This window comes from Spodoptera frugiperda, chromosome 17 (assembly GCF_023101765.2).
Source record: "Spodoptera frugiperda isolate SF20-4 chromosome 17, AGI-APGP_CSIRO_Sfru_2.0, whole genome shotgun sequence".
Classification (NCBI taxonomy): domain Eukaryota; kingdom Metazoa; phylum Arthropoda; class Insecta; order Lepidoptera; family Noctuidae; genus Spodoptera; species Spodoptera frugiperda.
Genome location: NC_064228.1, coordinates 2,998,032 through 3,018,172, shown reverse-complemented (window position 1 = coordinate 3,018,172; position 20,141 = coordinate 2,998,032). Strand labels below are relative to the sequence as shown.

The 20,141-nt window shown below is 34.9% G+C and overlaps 1 protein-coding gene across 2 annotated transcripts in view; it reads right to left on the bottom strand.

The window, feature by feature from the left end:
* LOC118276693 (sex peptide receptor) overlaps positions 1 to 20,141 on the bottom strand; it is a 320,099-nt gene that overhangs the window by 126,697 nt on the left and 173,261 nt on the right. The window contains exon 5 of one of the 2 annotated variants that reach the window (XM_050699791.1): positions 13,133 to 13,191. The exons of the other annotated variant lie outside the window; for it this stretch is intronic. The gene's annotated coding sequence lies outside the window, so the exon portion shown is untranslated. The remainder of the gene's footprint in view (positions 1 to 13,132; positions 13,192 to 20,141) is intronic. 2 annotated transcript variants of the gene reach the window in all.

Genomic DNA, 20,141 nt, shown 5'->3' with positions numbered 1-20,141 from the left:
GAAATGGCTGTCTCACTATTTAGTAGTTACTTAAGTGTGGGAGAGCCATGCTTCAGCACGATTGGGCTGGCGCAACTGGAGTGATACCACGGCCTCACAGAAAACGGACGTGAAACAACGCTTGCGTTGTGTTTCGATATGTGAGTGAGGTTACCGAAAACTGTTACCAATTACTCCCAATTACTCCGGAATGTTTTCATTACTTGATTCCCCAAATCCTTAGATCCCTAACCCCCAAACGCACTTGTAACGCCTCTGGTGTTTCGGGTGCCCATCGGCGGCGGTGATTGTTTAAAAAAGTAAGATACTTTAGTAATTACACGAAAAGTATTACAAAATAAATACGCTGTTCGTTTGGAATTCTGGATGATTTTTGACAATAAACTGATATTCTGAAAACTGAGTAAAATTCTGCCTGGCGGGCTTTCTGCCTTATTGTTGTTCGTTTGCATTTTCTATCCATGTTTATTCGCATGTAAATTTCTTATGCGATGTAGGATTTATGACATCATCCATTGATTTGCACGTTGATCGGCTTTGTGCGACTTTTGTCATCAGTCACTTGTTATGTGTCGCTATACCTTGTTTGGGAATAAAAATGTATTTCTCATATAAGCAGTAAAGACGGAATTGGTTTGCAAATTAATCAATGATCACTAACCAGTACATTTCACAAAACATTTATAACTCCTCTTACATTTTAAACATCAACCTTTTACTCGTACAAAGTTAGACAAATCTAAAATAGTCCAGTTTCACACACAACTTCATCACTTTACCTCCCTCATTTAAACGCGACAGTTCAAAGTTTCAAACCCTAACCTCATCAAAATAAGGCACAAATTCAAAAGAGCTTAAATTGCATTGGGATCAGATTGAGCTCAGTGGGCATAGTAATCAACCTATTGAAGTTCCTTAGTTGGAATGTCCATTGAAAACTAGTTAATGAGATCTTTATCCAGATCCCTGAATCGATGTTAAAACAAAAGAGAGAACATGAATAGCGTTGCACGGGTCTCGAACAGTCGAGATTTCTTTTCTCTCCGAGTTTGCTCGAAAAAATACGAAAAACAGACGGCTTAGTGAGAATTGGAACTACATAATAATGGCTCCTTACATTGTGACAGGAAGATAAAAGAATTCGTTTTAAAGTTGGTCGTGTAATGATGTTACTTGTTTGGTCTGCTCGTTTATTTTGTGTTGAAATGAATTGTTTTGCTGCTTTAGTGATAAGAAATGGGATTGTTTAATGAAATTGGATTTGTGGGGTGGAGATGTTATCGTTTAGAATTTAGGCTTTAATTAATATACTTATAGTGATGTCGACCACAAAGTCTTGGTTACAATAAATTATTTCTTGAGAAAAAGAGCAACCTATGGAGTTTCGTTCTTTTCCATAAGAATCTACACTTTGAAAGGAGTACAGCTTCATTAGAGGACTGACCAATAGACAGACATATTTGCTTTGATGTTCTAATGTGCTTTCCCAGTCTATTTGAAATACATAATTTTGAGTTTTGTATTTCGCAGTTTTCAGCATATTCGGAGTTTTGTTCAGATTTATACAATTCTCGTCTTCTGCATTTACATAGTTAAATAGAATGGAAATTTAGATACCCACCATTACACTCAGTTCTCTATCTAATAATAGATTTTACTCAAAGCCTCAACTTGAAAGATCATGTTCACAAATCAAATCTAATTCTACCATTACAAAGGGAATAAGGTAAACGCAGGTATTAACGACCCCCCTAAGACAATTTTAAAATCAACCATATTTTTTTAGTACACTGGTTCCTCTAAAAACTAATAGTTTCATTTTATATGCTAGTGTTATGTATAAAATATGTATTTACTGAATCAAATAGATTTAAATAGAGGATTATCTTGTAAAAAATAATTTATAATGTGACTTAGTCGATTGTTGCAATTACCGACCCATAAAAACGGCTGTGAAGCTATTAACGATTTTTATGCAGCTATTCCCGATCGTGTATGATAGGAGGCCTTTTTCCAGTAATGGCATGTATATAAGCTAGTGATGATGATTACCGTCTTAATAAAATACAACAAAATAAAAATGCAAATACTTATTCGTATTTTTTTATTGTCGTTCTTTTTAATAAAACAAATTGGTACTTCTTAGTAACGAACTTATGAGCTAAATAATTATAAACTTTAAAATGTGTTGTGCAAGCTCTCATGCAGAGTCTGACTTTAACAGACGTACGGTAGTTTCTGTTTCAAGAGAATCTCTATCATTAATTAAAGTAGGTACTATTAGAATGTTCATGCCCTTTTGTAGATTCATTTTCTAACTCACTGTTACAAAGCACGCGACACTTTGCTGCTTTTGTGGCTCCATACTTCTGGAAAAAAAAAATTGTATGTTTAATGTTGCTTTAGCCTAGAAGTAGCATTGATTAATAGGTACCTATTATGTTATAAAAGTAGGTGAGAAATTAATTAATCTATATACGATCGGTAATAGCATCTTATAGTTGGTATTGCCGACCCTTATGGATCGGTAATAAAGTATGTAAGTATAAACATAAATTGTATTACCGACTCATAAAAAAATGGTTATTTAAATTCAATGGACCTTCGGAGTAAAAACTAGATTATAGTCGATTAATGTAACAAAAAATATGAACAAATGCACACTGTTTTAAACACAAAAACAATAATTTTGTACTGTAACTATTCAATATCAATCCTCGAAAAATATCATAACTTTGGTTAAATTGACAACGCTAAAAGGTAAAAACTAGACAAAAAAGTTTAGTCGCTAATAGATTTTTATAAAGACTGATAGCTTAGATTTAAACTGGTTCTTAAAAATACTTGTGTTAGTGTGATAAAATAACATAAAAGAAAAATAAAATGAAAAGTTACGTTGCTGCCATTGCCGACTTATGGGTCGTTGATAGCTGCCACGACTAAAACTGATGAAGCTAACACCGCCCCGTTTTAATTTAAAGTTTTATCGTTTTAAATTACTTTTTATTAATAAAATGTCGTAAGAAATCAAAAGTTGACACTTAAATGAATACATTTAGTAATATAAGATAAAGTATAGACGTCATTTGTTTGTATAAATGTCTTAAATAGAAAAGTCACGTACTTACTTGAAGGAACAAGGGAACAGTACGCCATGTCCTGCGTCCACGCTGCCCCGTAGTAAATGACGTATTTTATCTATTTTCTGCACAGCTACTCACAGTAACGTAAAAGTATACGATGCTCAAGGAATAAACGCGTGTGTAACTTTGCCTACCTATGCTAGAATAGTTCTGGAAACGTAAAGATTTCGAAAAACTTTTATAGGTCGGTAATAACTGCAGATTTTCGATGGGTCGTTAATAGCTGCGTTTACCTTAATGGCATAAAAATGGAATTGTACGAAACATACACGCGGTCTCATATTTTAATACATACGTAACACATTTGTAAGGGGAAGAAAACGTTTACAGAATCCTAAGTAATGTGCACAATAAATTGTTCTTAGAAAGAAAAAAGTCCCGCGCGAAGTAAACAGGGAAATAAAATGTCTTGCGATTTTCAAATGTACGGTACGACTATTCTTAGATTTGTATTGTGAAGATCGTTTTTAAAGTAAGTGGATATCGACCATTTCTTTTGTTTATTACAATTTACTGCAAATCAACATAATGTCTTTTTTTATTGGGTCAAACGAGCAAACAGGTCACCTGATGGTAAGCGATCAGTGCCGGCCATGGACACCCGTAACACCAGAGGTAAAACAGGTGCGTTGCCAGCCTTTTAAAAAAGAATACTCTTTTTTCTGAAAGGTTTGAAGGTCGTATCGTTTCGAAAATACCGTCGACGACAGCTTATTCCACATTTATGTTGATTTGTTGGTTTTTAGTATCTAATCTAGTTCTTAATAAATATAATCTTAGATCAAGTAATGGCAAGTACGACTAACAAACACGGGGTCCTACGTTCGATTCCCAAATTGATTGCACGTGCAGTATTAATTAATGTTGTTATAACAAAGGATGTTATATGAAGGAAAAGAAAACCTAAAGATATACCTTCAGCAATAAAAAGCACACGACTTTTACAACTACACTTAAAAACATCAGTTACTACTATTACAAGCGATACCCTTTGAGTTTTTGTTCTCGACAACTAGAGAATACTAATCGGTACGCCACTGCTGGGAAAATAGACTTAAGAACTCTCCGCATTAGCTTCGTAAGGACTTAACCGTCTGAAGTTCTGATTAGATCGTCGAGGGTCCTTCTTTAAGGCGATTAGGATGAAAAGTCGGTTATGCGATTGGGAATTTTGTTTTTGCTACGATTCTCGCCTTTATTTGCCGGTTTGTTAAAAGGGCAAGTGTCTAGTCGTTGGTGTCAAGATAGTGTTTGTGTGGTTTTTAGTTTGAGAGAATATTTTCATAGTGTTGATAGATACTGTAGTTAAGTACTACGTTATTTTACTTCATATGTGCAATGAAAATACGTGCAGCATTACGTGTCTCACAGAAAACCGACGTGAAATAACGCTCGCGTTGCGTGGGTGAGGTTGCTGGCGGCCCAATTATCCCCCTTACCAATCATTCCAATCCCTGATACTACAACAATCCTTAAATTCCTTTCCTCAAAAGGCCGGCAACGCAGCGGCAGGCGGCGGCAATTGTTTACCATCAGGTGATCCGTCAGCTCGTTTACCTGCTTATTCCATAAAAAAATACGTTATCGTTACTGTTGAATGTATTAAAATATGAATAAAACACATTTTTTCATATAACCCAACCAACTATTACATTTCTCTGATATTCGAAACGTAAAGTCAATATCATACAACTAAAATGTTTCACAAATTTAATTCCATATCGTTACGCAAGAGCAGCGTATCGAATGGGAATTATTTCCCATTCCGTACGAAAAATTCCCAATTGAAACGTAGTACGTTGAACAAGTTCACAATCGCATTACACGTTCGGTACCTATCGTAAAAGTGGGAGCAGTGGAGCATGACTAATAAATTTTGTGGCTAGTTTAGATTCTGTGGGGTTAACGAACGACTGGGAGACGAGAGCCAAGGATCCAAGAAAACAGATGCAACAAAGGACACATAGGGACAAGACAAATTGATGTCACTTATATACAACGCTTTGTGCGACGTTCGTAGTTCGTACGTCACTTTTGGTCTACGATTTTGGTATATAGAGATGGAAATATTCAGTCAGCGTTAAGGTAGGAGTATTGATTAAGTATTTTGGCTGTTTTATTTTGACTGAAGATGCCGGTCGTCAAGCAACTTCGTCTCTAATTAAGACCTATTATGAATTATTATCGAATTACTTAAGTTATTTATAAGTCAAGGTTTGTGTGCCAAAATACTATGCTATGGTTTTAGATTTTCGAAATAAATTTCTAAAATACGTAATGATTTATTTACTAATTAATCATGGGAACTCAGAATTTTCTTGTTCTTGTAAGTATCCCCTAATGTCTGGGATCTGTAAACTTACTAGTATTATAAATGTGAAAGTTTGTGTGTATGTTTTGTTACCCAAACATGTTAAAAGTGCTCTTCAGCACTTATCATATCCATCCAGGACATCCCTTCGGATGGGAATGAAATTTGGAAAAAGGGTAGATATTATGATCTAGAAAACACAAAGAAGAAGCTAACTATTAACATTTTTTAACAATAGTTTGGGGCAACGTTTTTATAAAATATAATATATACCAATTTTTTTAACAAAAACTGTCGCCTCCACTACATCGTAGTTCTGAGACAAGCACTATCTCAAGGGTGGTTCGTTTGGACTCGTCCCTGGGTATTAATCAACTCAGTCCCGCACCACTCGTGTACTCATGTGACAACAATTTCGGACGGATAAATCGGGACAATTTTGAGGAAAATGTCAGTGGAAGTTTTACCGAAAATGGCTACGATTTTTTCCTGTTTAGAACATTATTTGAGAGCATTTTGTCGAGGATAAAAATAATAATGAGTAGATTACTCTGTCGGTATTTTGTTCGTTAAAAATAATTATCTTGTTTAATTATTTTTTTGGTTCAATTAATGAACTGAACGGATTTCGTGTATTTTTTTTCTCTTTGTTATTGTTAAGTATTTTTTTTGTGTAGATTATTTTATTGGAAGATAAAAGATATTACATCTTTTTTTTATTTACGAGAACTGAAGACGAGTAGTAAAGTAAGATTTTCTATTTTTTTAACTTATGTTATCGGCTTATTCGCTTTTGTCGAGGAACTCGAATAGTTTCAAGCCATGCTAGAGGCTCATATTCATTAGCAGCGACAGCTTGAAACTAGTCGAGTTTTTTGTCAAACAGTTACGTGAGTAAGCCGATAATAATTAATTTAGTATGTTTCAAAAGAGATATATTTTTTTTTCGTTATATTTACTGTGTTTTACTTTGTTCTATATTATTTTGTGACCATAAAAGTAAGGTTAGCCGTTTTTAGTTACATATATAACGCAATTACTGATACAATAATTATTCTTACTACAAAAAAGTATAAAATATTTTTCTTGAACAGCTTTTCAGCAACATCCAACCATATTGTCACCGACTTAAAGATCAAATTAACTAATTAATCCTGGTAACCTCGGATCAATATCTGTCAGTTAACAAGACAGACGGTTAAATACGGCTTAGCTTTACGATATGAAACTCTCAAACAAAACAACTAGCTTTATAGAAAGTTTTGTTCATCAATAGTTGATCACAATACGAGTACTTATAGCGTGGGTAGGTATTACTTGGAGTTAACCGCTAGTCATCAAGGCTTTATCAAACTATTTGTCTGTTTGTGTATTTAGTTTGATCTGTTAATTCAATGTGTTTTTTTTTATGGAATAGGGAAAAACGAGCTGACGGTTCACCTGATGGTAAGCGATTAGCGCCGCCCATGGACACTTGAAACACCAGAGGAATCACAGGTGCGTTGTCGGCCTTATATTTTATATTATTAATTATTAACTAACAGAAAATGACAGTTTAATCACATCCATTAATAGAGAAAAGCTCTCATGATCAAAAGTTCCTCTGTGACTCGAAACTAGTAGAGCTGCTTATCATTGATGTACGTGAGTAAACCGTGAATTTTCAATCATCCAATTAATTCTCTTGCTTTGGGTGAGACAAGAAGGAGCGTCAGACTCTTACTGACTAAAAATAAGCTTCTACTTATCCTGTTTTAGGGAACAGAGAGTGAATATCCCTAAGTAAAGAAGAATCCTTCGACCAGGTGAGGTGATCGTGCTTTCTGGTCAACTATTGTTTGTTGGGATTTTCTATCCATATTTATTTGTATGTAAACTTCATATTATCACTCCAAAAGTGTTCAATAGAATAAAAGGTAAAACAGTATTTATACACGAGAATTAACGCTTGGACAATGCGTGGTGCTATTTCAACTGTATTTTTTTACGTCACGTATTTTCTACGCTTTTTTCCACTTGGGAGATGTTCACGTTTCTTTTCTATGTGATTACAAGAGGGCGATGTTTTAAAGAACGTATTTTAAGAGGTGTTTGTAGTGCCTGCCTCTTGGTCAAGTAATCGAAAAGAAGTGCGTCTTTAATTGCGGTTTTTTTATAAGGGCGTCGGTTTCATCAGGTTTTTACAAATTTTTTCTTTAACCTTAGTAGCTTGAGTCTGGATTTGTGCCCAGTAAATGGCAATGGGTATGGCTGATGAGAATTGAATATTTCTTTTTTTTAACGTTGCTCCACACTAGGATTTTCTCCTGTGTCGTGGATGCGTTTACAAACATACAAGTTCACATACACATGACACCCAGACCCGAAACAACAATTTGTGGATCACACAAAGAGTTAACACACGGGAATTAAACCCGCTACTCGCGTCAGTCCTGCCACATGGCAACATTGTATTGTATTATTGTATCTCTTAAGGTAGCACATTAAGTTATTTATTTATATTTAAGGACTAGCTTTTGCCCGCGACTTCGTTCGCGTGGAATAGTGACTTCCGGCAAATTTTTGGTTTTAACCACATAGTTCCCATAGCTATAGGCTGATGATGATGATGATTAGTTCCCGATCTCGCGGGATCTTTTCAAAAATGAGATGTGGAAGATATTCCAGGGAACTCTTCAAAAATCAACATAATGAGCTCTGCGTTTGATTTTAATAGATGTATACTCACTTAGGGCATTGAAAAAATAGTTTAAAAACGGACAAAATAGTTTAACTAAAGAAATATTATAATCTTTCCGAACTTAAGATGAAAACTAACTTAAAACTAAAGAAAGCTACGAATTACGAATTTATAACAATTAAAAAAGAAATTATATTAGAACCTATCCTTTATGCTATAATAACCAAGCTTAAACTAAATAATTTAAAAGAAACGACTTAAATCTAATCTAATTAATTTATAAATTAGACTTACAATTTTATTAAAAAAACTAACTACAGTAACTACTAATAATCGATATCAAACTAAACCTACGTTAAAAAGTTTAACCAGAAAACCAGGAAAACCCAACAAATAAACTTATTAATTGACAAATACAACGAAACCAATTTAGAATATACGAAACAGCAGGACCACTACAGACAAATAATCATACGACTGATAATACACATTTTCTACAATAGTACCGAAGCGCTCGGCCGATACCCAACCAAATAATTGTAACAAAACCATAGCGCAATCTACTTCGTTCCCAACGCCATCTATCGAGGATAAAGACAACTTGGATTATTTATTTATACTCCGTTCGGGCATTTTCTTTGTACTAAAAGTTTAATTATATTGATATAATTTTTTTCATACCTTTTTACTATTTGTTAACTTTTTTTCGATGAATTAAAACAATAACATGAACCGAAGTCGTGTAACGATCGACATAGAATTATCTATACTCCGTTAGAGCGTTTTCTTTGTACTAAAAGTTGTATTATGTTATATTTTTCATTGCTTTTTACTATTTTGTAAAAACAAATTTCCAATGAATTAAAACAATAACATGAACTGAACAATTGTAATTACACCATTGCGCGATCAACGCCATCTATCTACGGAGTATAGGAACAGCCCGACATTGTTCAATTCCGTACTATAAGTACGAAATTGAACAATAGATGGCGCTGTATGTCCGGAATAAATTTATTTTTTATTTTATTTTTATTTTATTTTTATTTTATTTTTATTTTATTTTTATTTTATTTTTATTTTATTTTTATTTTTATTTTATTTTTATTTTATTTTTATTTTATTTTTATTTTATTTTTATTTTTATTTTATTTTTATTTTATTTTTATTTTTATTTTTATTTTTATTTTTATTTTTATTTTATTTTTATTTTTATTTTTATTTTTATTTTTATTTTTATTTTTATTTTATTTTTATTTTTATTTTATTTTTATTTTTATTTTATTTTTATTTTATTTTTATTTTATTTTTATTTTATTTTTATTTTATTTTTATTTTATTTTTATTTTATTTTTATTTTATTTTTATTTTTATTTTTATTTTTATTTTTATTTTTATTTTTATTTTTATTTTTATTTTTATTTTTATTTTTATTTTTATTTTTATTTTTATTTTTATTTTATTTTATTTTTATTTTATTTTCATTTTATTTTCATTTTATTTTTATTTTATTTTATTTTATTTTATTTTATTTTATTTTTATTTTATTTTATTTTATTTTTATTTTATTTTAATTTTATTTTTATTTTATTTTTATTTTATTTTTTGATTTTTGAAATAAAAATATATCTATGTCCTTTCTAAGGTTCTAAACTATATCTGTACCAAATTTCAACCAAATCCGTCAAATAGTTGCGGAGATTAATGGTATAAGCATAGAATGTTCGACGTGATTCTTTAATTTGACATAACTTTTTTATTTATGAACCGATTGACATGAAACAAACACTAAATGTAAATTTAAGCATCCCACAATATATTCGTGAAAACCGCATCCAACTCGGATCAGCCGTTTCTGAGATTAGCGCGCACAGACGAACAGACAAACAGACAAACAGACAAACAGACAAACAGACAAACAGACAAACAGACAAACAGACAAAAAAAAAGTTAATTACATTTTTGGGTTCGACATCGACATAACAATAACCCCTGCTATTTTTTTTATTTTTATTTTCAATGTACAGACAGCACTTTTCTACGATTTTATTATATGTATAGATGCAATTAACAGCTATTTCCAGAAACAACATTTTAAACAACACCCCAGTAGACACCATTACCTAATCGAAAAACATTCTGCTTTTCATTCACAATAACGAACAGATACATTTTAATGTTGATCAAAAAGTCCTTATTTTCAGAATCTTAACCAAATCAACCGAACTGCCGTATAAATCCGTCCCATCCTATCTTTCCCGACACCAGCCTATTGTTCAATTAAGTGTGCATTAAAGATAGCTAAAACAATGGCTATAAGGGTAGGGCCACACTAGCGGTAAACTGCAGCGGTTTTTAGACGCGCGAGTTTGTGATACATGAAAACGAATGCAAAAGGTTACACATACCGTTTTATTTTCTGGATTGATTAAAAAATGACCGCGAAAATTTATAATACATGGAGAAATTAGTGGTGGAGTTTGAAGGGAGAAATCATCAAATGGCTCCATTCTCTCTGGCTGATGCGTGAAGGAATGTCAGACACTTACTGACTACATTCCTTCTTCTGATCTGATCGAGGGGTAAGTTATTGGGTAAGTTGCCGTAAGCAGTTTGAGCCGATGAATGATTATAAAATTGAGTGTAAGCTTAATAATTAAGCTTACACTATATTATTATCTTTTCGGCTTACTCACGAAATTATTTGACGAGGAACTCGACTAGTTTCAAGCCTTGGAATGGTATGATTTCAAATGCTGCTCATGAATATGAGCCTCTAGCAGAGCATGAAACTAGCCGAGTTACTCGTCAAACAGTAACGTGATTAAGCTTATAACATAATAATTGATTTAGCTTGTCTCACGAAAGTTATAGTAACAATAGCTACTGTGTCTATTCAGTATAGAGACAGTATGGCTATTTCAAGCTTTTTTAACTGTGCAGACTTTACCTACGTATGTTACGCGCGGTTTTACGGCGCTAAGAACAGTAGTGTGGCCCAAGCCTTAAAAGATAACTGAAACAATAGCCGTAAAGGCTATAATAGACCGGTACGGGAAATGTCGACAATGGCCATCTTTACCCCTTCAGCCGTGCAATCTCCACACTTAGAATTAATTCCTTAGTCATTCCATTTTACAGCCTCATTTGATTACACGGTACGGTTTTTATTGTAATTATCTTAATCGGTATTTGAGTAAGCCTTGATGGTTATAATCTGAGTTTCAATGGTTTTTTCGTTTTGTGGTTATTTCCGTGATTGTACTTACATTATTTTTTATTGTATGATTTCGTGTTTTGACTATCTTGTTGGTTACAATAGGGTAGATGACAAATTTTTTATTTTAATGTCCGTCTTGTAGATTATTTTAAAATATTACACAAGTATGTTTTGTTTTCTCACGGAAACAAATACTTTCGAAGATATTTCGTTTTGAAATATCGCATAACGTCACTTCTAGATACATTTTATACGTAGAAATGACGTATTTGCTCCCACTCCTAAACTTTGATTCGTTTTATCTAAGTATTGCTATCTTATACGCCAAAAAAATACGTGTCTAATATTTTTTCACTACCTAACTGACGGACTAAGTAGATTATTATTTTTCTATTTCAATCTCAACATATAACCCCAAAAAAATTAACAAACATTTTTTATCCAACAAAATCCAAAACCCATGGTCACCGTACACAATAACTGACGAACCAATGGCTTCTTTCATGACGCACTTTGGGTCGCGGTGAATGCTATCGGCAAACTACATGTCGATGTAATCAGACGTCTTGTCGAGGCCAGGCTGTGTGGTCACTCTAGTTGCTCGTGATGGAGCCGTGATACTGAAGTGATATTTGAGTGATTGTAGCTAGCCAGGGAAAGAAATTTAGAATTCTATTGCGTAATATCATTAAAAAGGGCAATCTTGCGAATAATGTCCCAAAAATTTAAACTGAAAGAGAATAGGGTAGATGATTTATTTTTATTTTAATGTCCGTCTTGTAGATTATTTTAAAAACATTAGACACGTATTTTTTATTTTCTCACGGAAACAGACGTTTGCGAAGATATCCATATATCGCTTTGCAGTTATACGTGTCGTATTAAATGTAGAAATTACGTATTTGCTCCCACTCCTAAACATTATTTCGTTGTATCTGTGACGGATTAAATAGATTTATTTTCTTGCGAATAACGCCCCAAAAATGAAAACTGGAAGACTCAAGAATCGAAACAGAGAATTTCTGTAGCTTCTGTTTACTAAATTTTATTTTATTTAGTCTATGTTTCTGATTGTGTAACAAATCGAAAGAAAATTGTTTATCTGAATTTCTACTATAAACGCATTATTTGACCTAATACCTAAACACTATGATAGTATGATACGCAAATAAACATGTCCGTCAGTCTGTCTGTCTTGAATTCTAATCTTAGTACAAAATGTACTCGAGATTAAAGAAGACGTGATTGACAGACAAACCTACCTATACATACTAAACATTTCAGTAAGTGTACGGGGGAATTACACAACTTGATTCCCCCTAGTCCTTTCCATCATAGATATCCCACCCACTCGCACGAAGCGCTTCGCTTCAAACTTCTTTATGCGAACCGCTAAGGAGTGGAATTCTTCGCCAGAGTCTGTGCTTCCTGATGGGTACAACCTGGGTGTCTTCAAGATTCGAGCGAATAGGTTGCTCATAGGCAGACGTGGATCATCGCTTACCACCAGGCGAGATAGTGGCCAAACGTCGACCCATTAAATACCAAAAATTCGAAACAGTATAAACTAAAAATCCAACCTAACTTTGAAACATTGCAAAAAAAAATACCTAAAATATATTCTATTTTGTTCAAAAACGTCTATAAAACCCAGACGAAAACGAAAGCATCCATCCAATCTCTTTATTTTACACCCAAAGAGGTTAGTTAACCTTTTTATGGTACCTTAAACTGTTTATGACTGAAACCAAAAAGTGAGCTCAGTATTTTAAATCTACCTTGGTTGGGTGTTTTCAGGGCGTTGACCCCGCCAGCCAGACGGACTGATCTTAATTACCTGAAATAAAACAATAATATAATTAGTCTGCGATCTGCGATGTTATTCTGATTTCAGAGTTTAAATTGTAAACTTTAACGATTTTTTCAAAATATAAATGTGGGTTCACATAGCGTGAATAAAAAAAAAACTAAGAGAAAAGAAAAAGGAATTTCTCTTAGTTTCGTAAGCAATCGCCGCCGTCCATGGACACCCGAAACACCAAAAGCGTTACAAGTGTGTTGCCGGCCTTTTGGGTGTTAGGGATTTAAGGATAGTTGGGGAATCGGGAATTGGGAGGATTGGGAATGGGAGTAATTGAGTCTCCGCTAACCTTATACAACGAAACATAACGCATGCGATGTTTCACGTCGGTTTTCTGCTCGGCCGTGGTATCACTCCGGTTGAGCCGGCCCATTCGTGCCGAAGCATGGCTCTCCCACACTTAAAAGGTTTGGCTGTTAGAAAATGCCTACGGCATTAAGCCCACCTTTGTACACATTCATGTGCATAAAGTGTTCAATAAATAAATAAATAACAGAGGTGGTTAAAAAATATATTCTACCCAGCCATCAATCAATCCATCAGTGACAAATAGTAACATATTACTTCACAATGGTAACAAATAAAGGTAATATCCATTTGACCCTCTATCCCCTAAGGCCTAATGTGCCTGAAATAGGGCGACCCGTATCTTCGTCACACCTATTATTATCACTGAATAGGTAATATACGTTTTACAAACCAATGAATGCTAATGTTTTATTATGAATATATGTAGATAATATGTATAGAATTTGGTTGGGTCATTACCAAATCGGGATCTTTACTAGTGGTTCAATTAGGTGTCGTAAAATAGAAATCATCTGTTGGTAAGCAATTGCCGCCGCCCATGGACATCCGAAACATCAGAGGCGTTACAAGTGCGTTGCCGGTCTTTTGGGGGCTAGGAGGTTAGTTGTTGGAGATTGGGAAGCGGGGTAATTGGGCCTCATGTAACCTCGCTCACACAACGCAAGCGTTGTTTCACGTCGTTGTTCTGTGAGGCCGTGGTATCACTCCGGTCGAGTCGGCCCATTCGTGTCTTAGCATGGCTTTCCCAAACTAAAAGCTACATCATATAATTGGAAAGTAAGAAAAGAAAGACTTATCAATACTTTTCCTTCCACGAATAGCAAAACTTTACCATCTCTACGAACGAGCATATAAAATAAAATCATTTGTGAAATGCCTTCGGTCGTAATTTCGTCTAAGTTTGGCCGAACTTTGGCCCAGTTTGATAACTGCCGGTAAAGCGGGCTTGCTTAACTTTAGCTATCCATCTCCGACTGCCACCATGTGTAATTAGCTTAATACAAACAGTTGTATGGAGTCTTTCGCTTGGACTTTTCCTAATTAGTTCGCGGCGGCCGTAAGCCTAATTATTTCTGGATACAATGCCATTGTTTTACGTGGAACAAGAGATGTGGTTTGTATTTAATTAATTTTTGTTTTTATGGACGGTTATAAAAGATTATAACGTTCTATAAACTTCCATTACGACTAGAGGAGTTACAAATATGCAGGTCGCTTTGCTTGATTTCAAAGTAACAGAAGGAGACTGATGCTATGATAGTCAAAGGCAAAATCAAAGCATTTATTTGACTATCATACTTAGGTACTTTTCAAATGTCAACAAATAAAGAAATAAATAATAGTCTGTCAGTCTTTCCGTCAGTGAAGCTAGGTGCTCGTTTCAAAGTGTAGTTATGAATAGAGAAGAACTAAGTAGAAATTCGATTCGTTACTCTTTTAAAAAATTATAATGCAGAGTGATTGTAACGCTATATAAAAATGATTATGATGTTTAAAACAACTCCTTTGCTAGCTAGCATTAAAATTTCTTTTTCAGCCATGGTCGTCCTGCTGCAGGGCAAAGGCCTCCTTACCCTCCTTTCACTCGTCACTTCGTAGATCTAGAAAGATTTGCTTCTGAAATCTATAATATAAAAATGAGTTGGGTTTTCCTTCCTGACTCCAGACTCAGACTCCAGAACGCGTCTCAGGCTCCGTGAGGTTTATAGTAAAGAAAATTCAAAAAAAAAATAAGAGATAAGCAGGAAAACAGAGAAAATTATTGGTGGCGAAACTGAGTTCGCCGGGTTTGCTAGTAATGTATTATATAGTCTTACTGACATAGGTATACGAGGTTACCAAACGAAGTCCAAACTTCTCTAAACTTAGTACAGTACGGGAAGCCGACAGTCCGGGCTGTCAGACAATCTACGACAGTCGTTTCTCAATTTCAAAGGCTTGTCAGATGCACAATGTTTATTATAGTGGAGTCTGTCCACTGTCCACTGTCCACTGTCTTGCTGAATATTAGTCTGAAGTAGTGGCGTTTTGTCTCGTAAGTTTTGGATGTTAAATCCATTGGATTGCACTATCATTGTTTTTGGGAGGGTGTATAATTATAATGTGATTAAACAACTCCTTTCGAGTTAAACTAGTCGAGTTCCTCGTCAAACAGTTACGTGAGGATTGCCGATAATATAATAATTGGTGATTAAACAGTTTCTTAAAGCATTAACTGCCGAAAGAAAACTGTTGAAGGTAAATCTTCCGCTAAGCGTCTGTCACCAGTGTCCGACGTGGCGGTTAACGTGTTGTTATGAGCACCATGTAAGACATGTAAGTAAAGTAATAGAACATGAGTTATAGTGAGTCTATTACTATAATACTGGAAAAAATTTCAGACTTCGGGTTATTAATAAAAAATTAATACTATACAATATAAATGAGCAGAACACCTGATAGAAAGCAAGCGCCACCACCCATGGACATTTGAAACACCAGAGGTGTGACAGTGCGTTACCGGTCTTTTTTGCTAGTTAGGCATTTGCGGATGGTTGGGGATTTGGGGATTGGGGAGATTGGGTATTTGCGCTGCGGGTACACGACGTAATACAACCCAAGCATTGTTTCACGTCGATTTTCTGTGAGGCCGTGGTAACATTCTGGTCGAGCCGGCTACTTTGTTTAAACACGGCTCTCCAGTCAGTCATCAGTGGCTGACTGATAACAGTACATAACACAAACCCCAGGTAAACGTTACTTACTTACTTATAACGAATAACCAATCGAGTGATAATATCTTCACGCTACAATAGAAAGCGTGAGTAACAGGAGACAATGAAAACACGGCAAATTGAAGACTAATATTTACTTTAGCAACTTAAAGAGATGGCGCAGTGATTTGTGGTCTAAGGTGTAAGATGTTACGGTGATTGGGTAGACCTTTATGTATGGCTTATGGTATCAAATGAGAAGATGGGTCACCTGATGGTAAGCAATCCCCACATACATATTCGCAACACTGGAGTAGTCACAAGTGCATTATTAGGGGTAAAGGATTTCACAAAATGATTTTTCCCCCTAAATTTTATTAATGTGTGTGGCTGCCGCGCAACGTGTCGTGGGTTCGATTTCCGCATGGAACAACTCTTTGTGTAGTCCACAAATAGTTGCTTCGGGTCTGTGTGTCATGTGAACTTGTGTGTTTGTAAACGCACCCACGACACAACAGAAAATCCTAGTGTGAGGGAAAGTTATTTAAGAAAAAAATCTAGATGCTAAAGATTTGATTTAAATTTAAAAAAATATAATGTAACAGTGTTTTTCCAAGCCAACAAAAGTTAACTTTTTTTTCAGAATTTTCAGTCCGCTAAAGCATACCACTTAGACCTCCGTGCACGGGTATGTTCAAGTACCTACAACATAAGTAGACAGACAAAGTCAAATGAAGAGATGAAGAGTGCGAACTAATTGTGCTGTCTCGCTCTAACAGTACGCGTGGGAGTATGCTCTACTTCATAATTATAATATGTCGTATGTTAATTAAGATGTTCTCTTAAACTTTTCCAGTTTTTTAAGGGAATTACAATTTTGAACCAAATGGTGAAGTTTGGTTCTTTTTTATGGTATAAGCTGGTAAGCAATCGCCATGGACACCCCAAACACCAGAAGCGATACAAGTGCGTTGACGGCTTTTGAGAGTTAGGAATTTAAGGGTTGTTGAAGAATCGAGGATTGTAATTGGGCCTCCGGTAACCTCACTCACACATCGAAACAAAACGCAAGCGTTGTTTCATGTCGGTTTTCTGTGCGGCCGTGGTATCACTCCGGTCGAGCCGGCCCATTCGTGCCGAAGCATAGCTCTCCCACACTTAAGCTTATAACCATTAGCTACAGTGGCATTATCGATGTGGTTGTAAACGCACCCACCACACCCGTGATGTATTGGTTGAAAGTCACTTACTTTATATGGAATCATATATTCCAATTAGTACGTAAGTAGTCCTGCCCATGTTTTTGATTCGTCCATTAGCGCTGATTGACAAAACAAATGAATGTACATTTGTAATTAGCTATTTCGAAGTGTTCCTCTCTTAGGGTGATTTTCCATCAGAGATGTGCTATGTAGCTATGCTACGAAGATGTAATAGCTAAGCTGTGAAACTACGTGACCGTTTCCACTGATACTAAGCTATGTAGCTGTGCAAGTAAGATGTGCTATGAAGATGCGCCGCCGCCAAGTAGCTGTGCGAGGAAGATGCGTAGCTTAAGTATACGATGTATCGATAGTAGGGAAGCCATCCATAGCAAACATCCATAGCACGCATCCAAAGCAATTATCCGTAGCACGCATCTTTGTATATAAAAACATAGTTGAGTCCGTTTCCACCACTGCTAAGTTGTGTGTCAATGAATATGATTGGTTGAAAACGCATCCACAGCAACGTAGCATAGCAAATCTCAGGTGGAAAAACCCCCTTAAAATGGCAAAAGCACTTACCTAAAGTAACTTTTGAGACAATGAAAAAAGACAAAGGTTCTAAATTACAATTTATACGGGTTTTAAATCTGTGTCCCCAGGTTTGTTTTTCTGAAGTGTGACGGTGGATTTTCAGTTACCTTACTTATTAATTTACTAGCTTTTGCCCTCGATTTTGTCCGTGTGGAATAAAGATTTCAGTCTGAATTGAGTTTTTTGGAAAATTAACATTCACAACTTCCTATAATTGTTTTTTTTTGACGAAAAATCATCCGTTCCTACTCCTGCTTTTCGAACCGGAGCTTCAGTAACCTGCTAGGCAGTCCGCAGCCCCCTGTAAGAATCAATTGTTTTTTTTTTGCGCGTGAAATTAATGTCTTTTTCCTTTCTTTCTTCAATAAATATCATATACTAGCTACTTCCGCGCGGTTTCCCCCGCTCTACTCGGCTCCTATTGGTTATAGCGTGATGACCAACACAAAAAGAATTATTCAATTCGGACCTGTAGTTCCGGAGATTAGCGCGGCGCAAACGACCAAACAATCAAACAAACAAACTCTTCAGCTTTATAATATTAGTATAGATTATCAAATCTTTGCATAAACTGAACTTACTTGTCAATTGTTATTTTTGCGTGTGAAATTAATGTCTTTCTTTCTTCAATAAATATCAAATATATCAGTACCGTACACCAGACTAGTCGATAGTCATAAGACGGGCTACACTATTTATAATTAAAACATTGGAGTTGCCAGGCGATCAATTCCAGTGCATTATTTATTCGTCACTCTGCCGCGGTATATTTAGCGCGAAAACTAAATGCTGCCGTGTTTTTGCTAACAAATCAATTGCCGCTCCATTTCAGTATCGATGATGTAAATATTATTATGTTTTGTTGCAGACTGCATCAAATGATAAATGATAAATGATATTTATTTTCCAAATAGGTTACAATGTAACTCTTTTACACGTCAATCTCTTAAATAACTAGATGAGGCCGGCATTTCCTATCGGACTACTCTGAGAAGAAATGCCGAAACAAACTCAGAGGTCATAGTCTCTTTTAAATTCCAGACAAAATTAATTAAAGATGTCGGAGATCGGAGATCGTTGGTCGAGTGGTTTTTTTACGGAATATGTGGCAAACGAGTCACCTTATGGTAAGCGATCAGCGCCGCCCATGGACACCATGTGCCCATGGCACCCGTAAAGTATCAGACTGATACCTTGTCCGGTCCCCAACAAGGCTGTCGGAGCAGGGCTCTCAGGTTCGATTCCCGTGTCAAGTAAAGTATTACTGGGGTTTTTTTTTCGTTTGACGAAAAATTTTCAGTGGTAGCACGGAATCTGAGATTGTGCCCAGTATGGTAATGGGCTCAACCCCTTTACACGGGACTTTCAACGAAAACTTGTAATACCGCATGTAAAAAACTATTATGGCAAAAGAACCAGGCAATATTTAACACCAACAATATTTAATAAGATAGATATTTTAAGGGACTCGAACAAAATTAGTAATATGTGTAGTTTGAAAAAAAGACTGAAGAAATACTACTTAAAGGATATAAAAATGTAATGTACCTAAGAATATATAGATATGGAGATATATATATATAAGATAAATATGAATATTAACAATATGTATGTGATAAGCTTTTGTTTTATATAAAAAAAAAAGTATTAAAGTAGATAAGTACATAATAATATAAAAGATATAAGAATAAGAATTGTAAATTAAAGAGCGCCATTATCGCCAACAAACTGACTCACAGTTTGGCGATTTTTGTATGTATTTTTATATGTATGTTTTTAGTGAATAAACGATTTAAAAAAAAACTTATAACACAAATGGTGCAAAGTGGATGTACATTGTATAGCGGCATTACGTGTAGTAGTGTGCACCTCAGCCTCCAGGGCTAGGTGTCCTTCGGGTTTATTGATACTTAGGGTGAATAGTCTGAATTGTGATTGGTATGGTCGTATTTAAGGAGTTTCGTGTACGATTCTCAAATTCAATAGGTAGCTAATTAGTGAATAGTTGTGATATAAAAATCAACTTTTTTATTATCCGAATGGACTACTTTTTACAAAAGATTATAATTTTGAGATAAATAATATTTTACAAGGGTTATTCGACTTGCATCCAGGTTATTGTTTA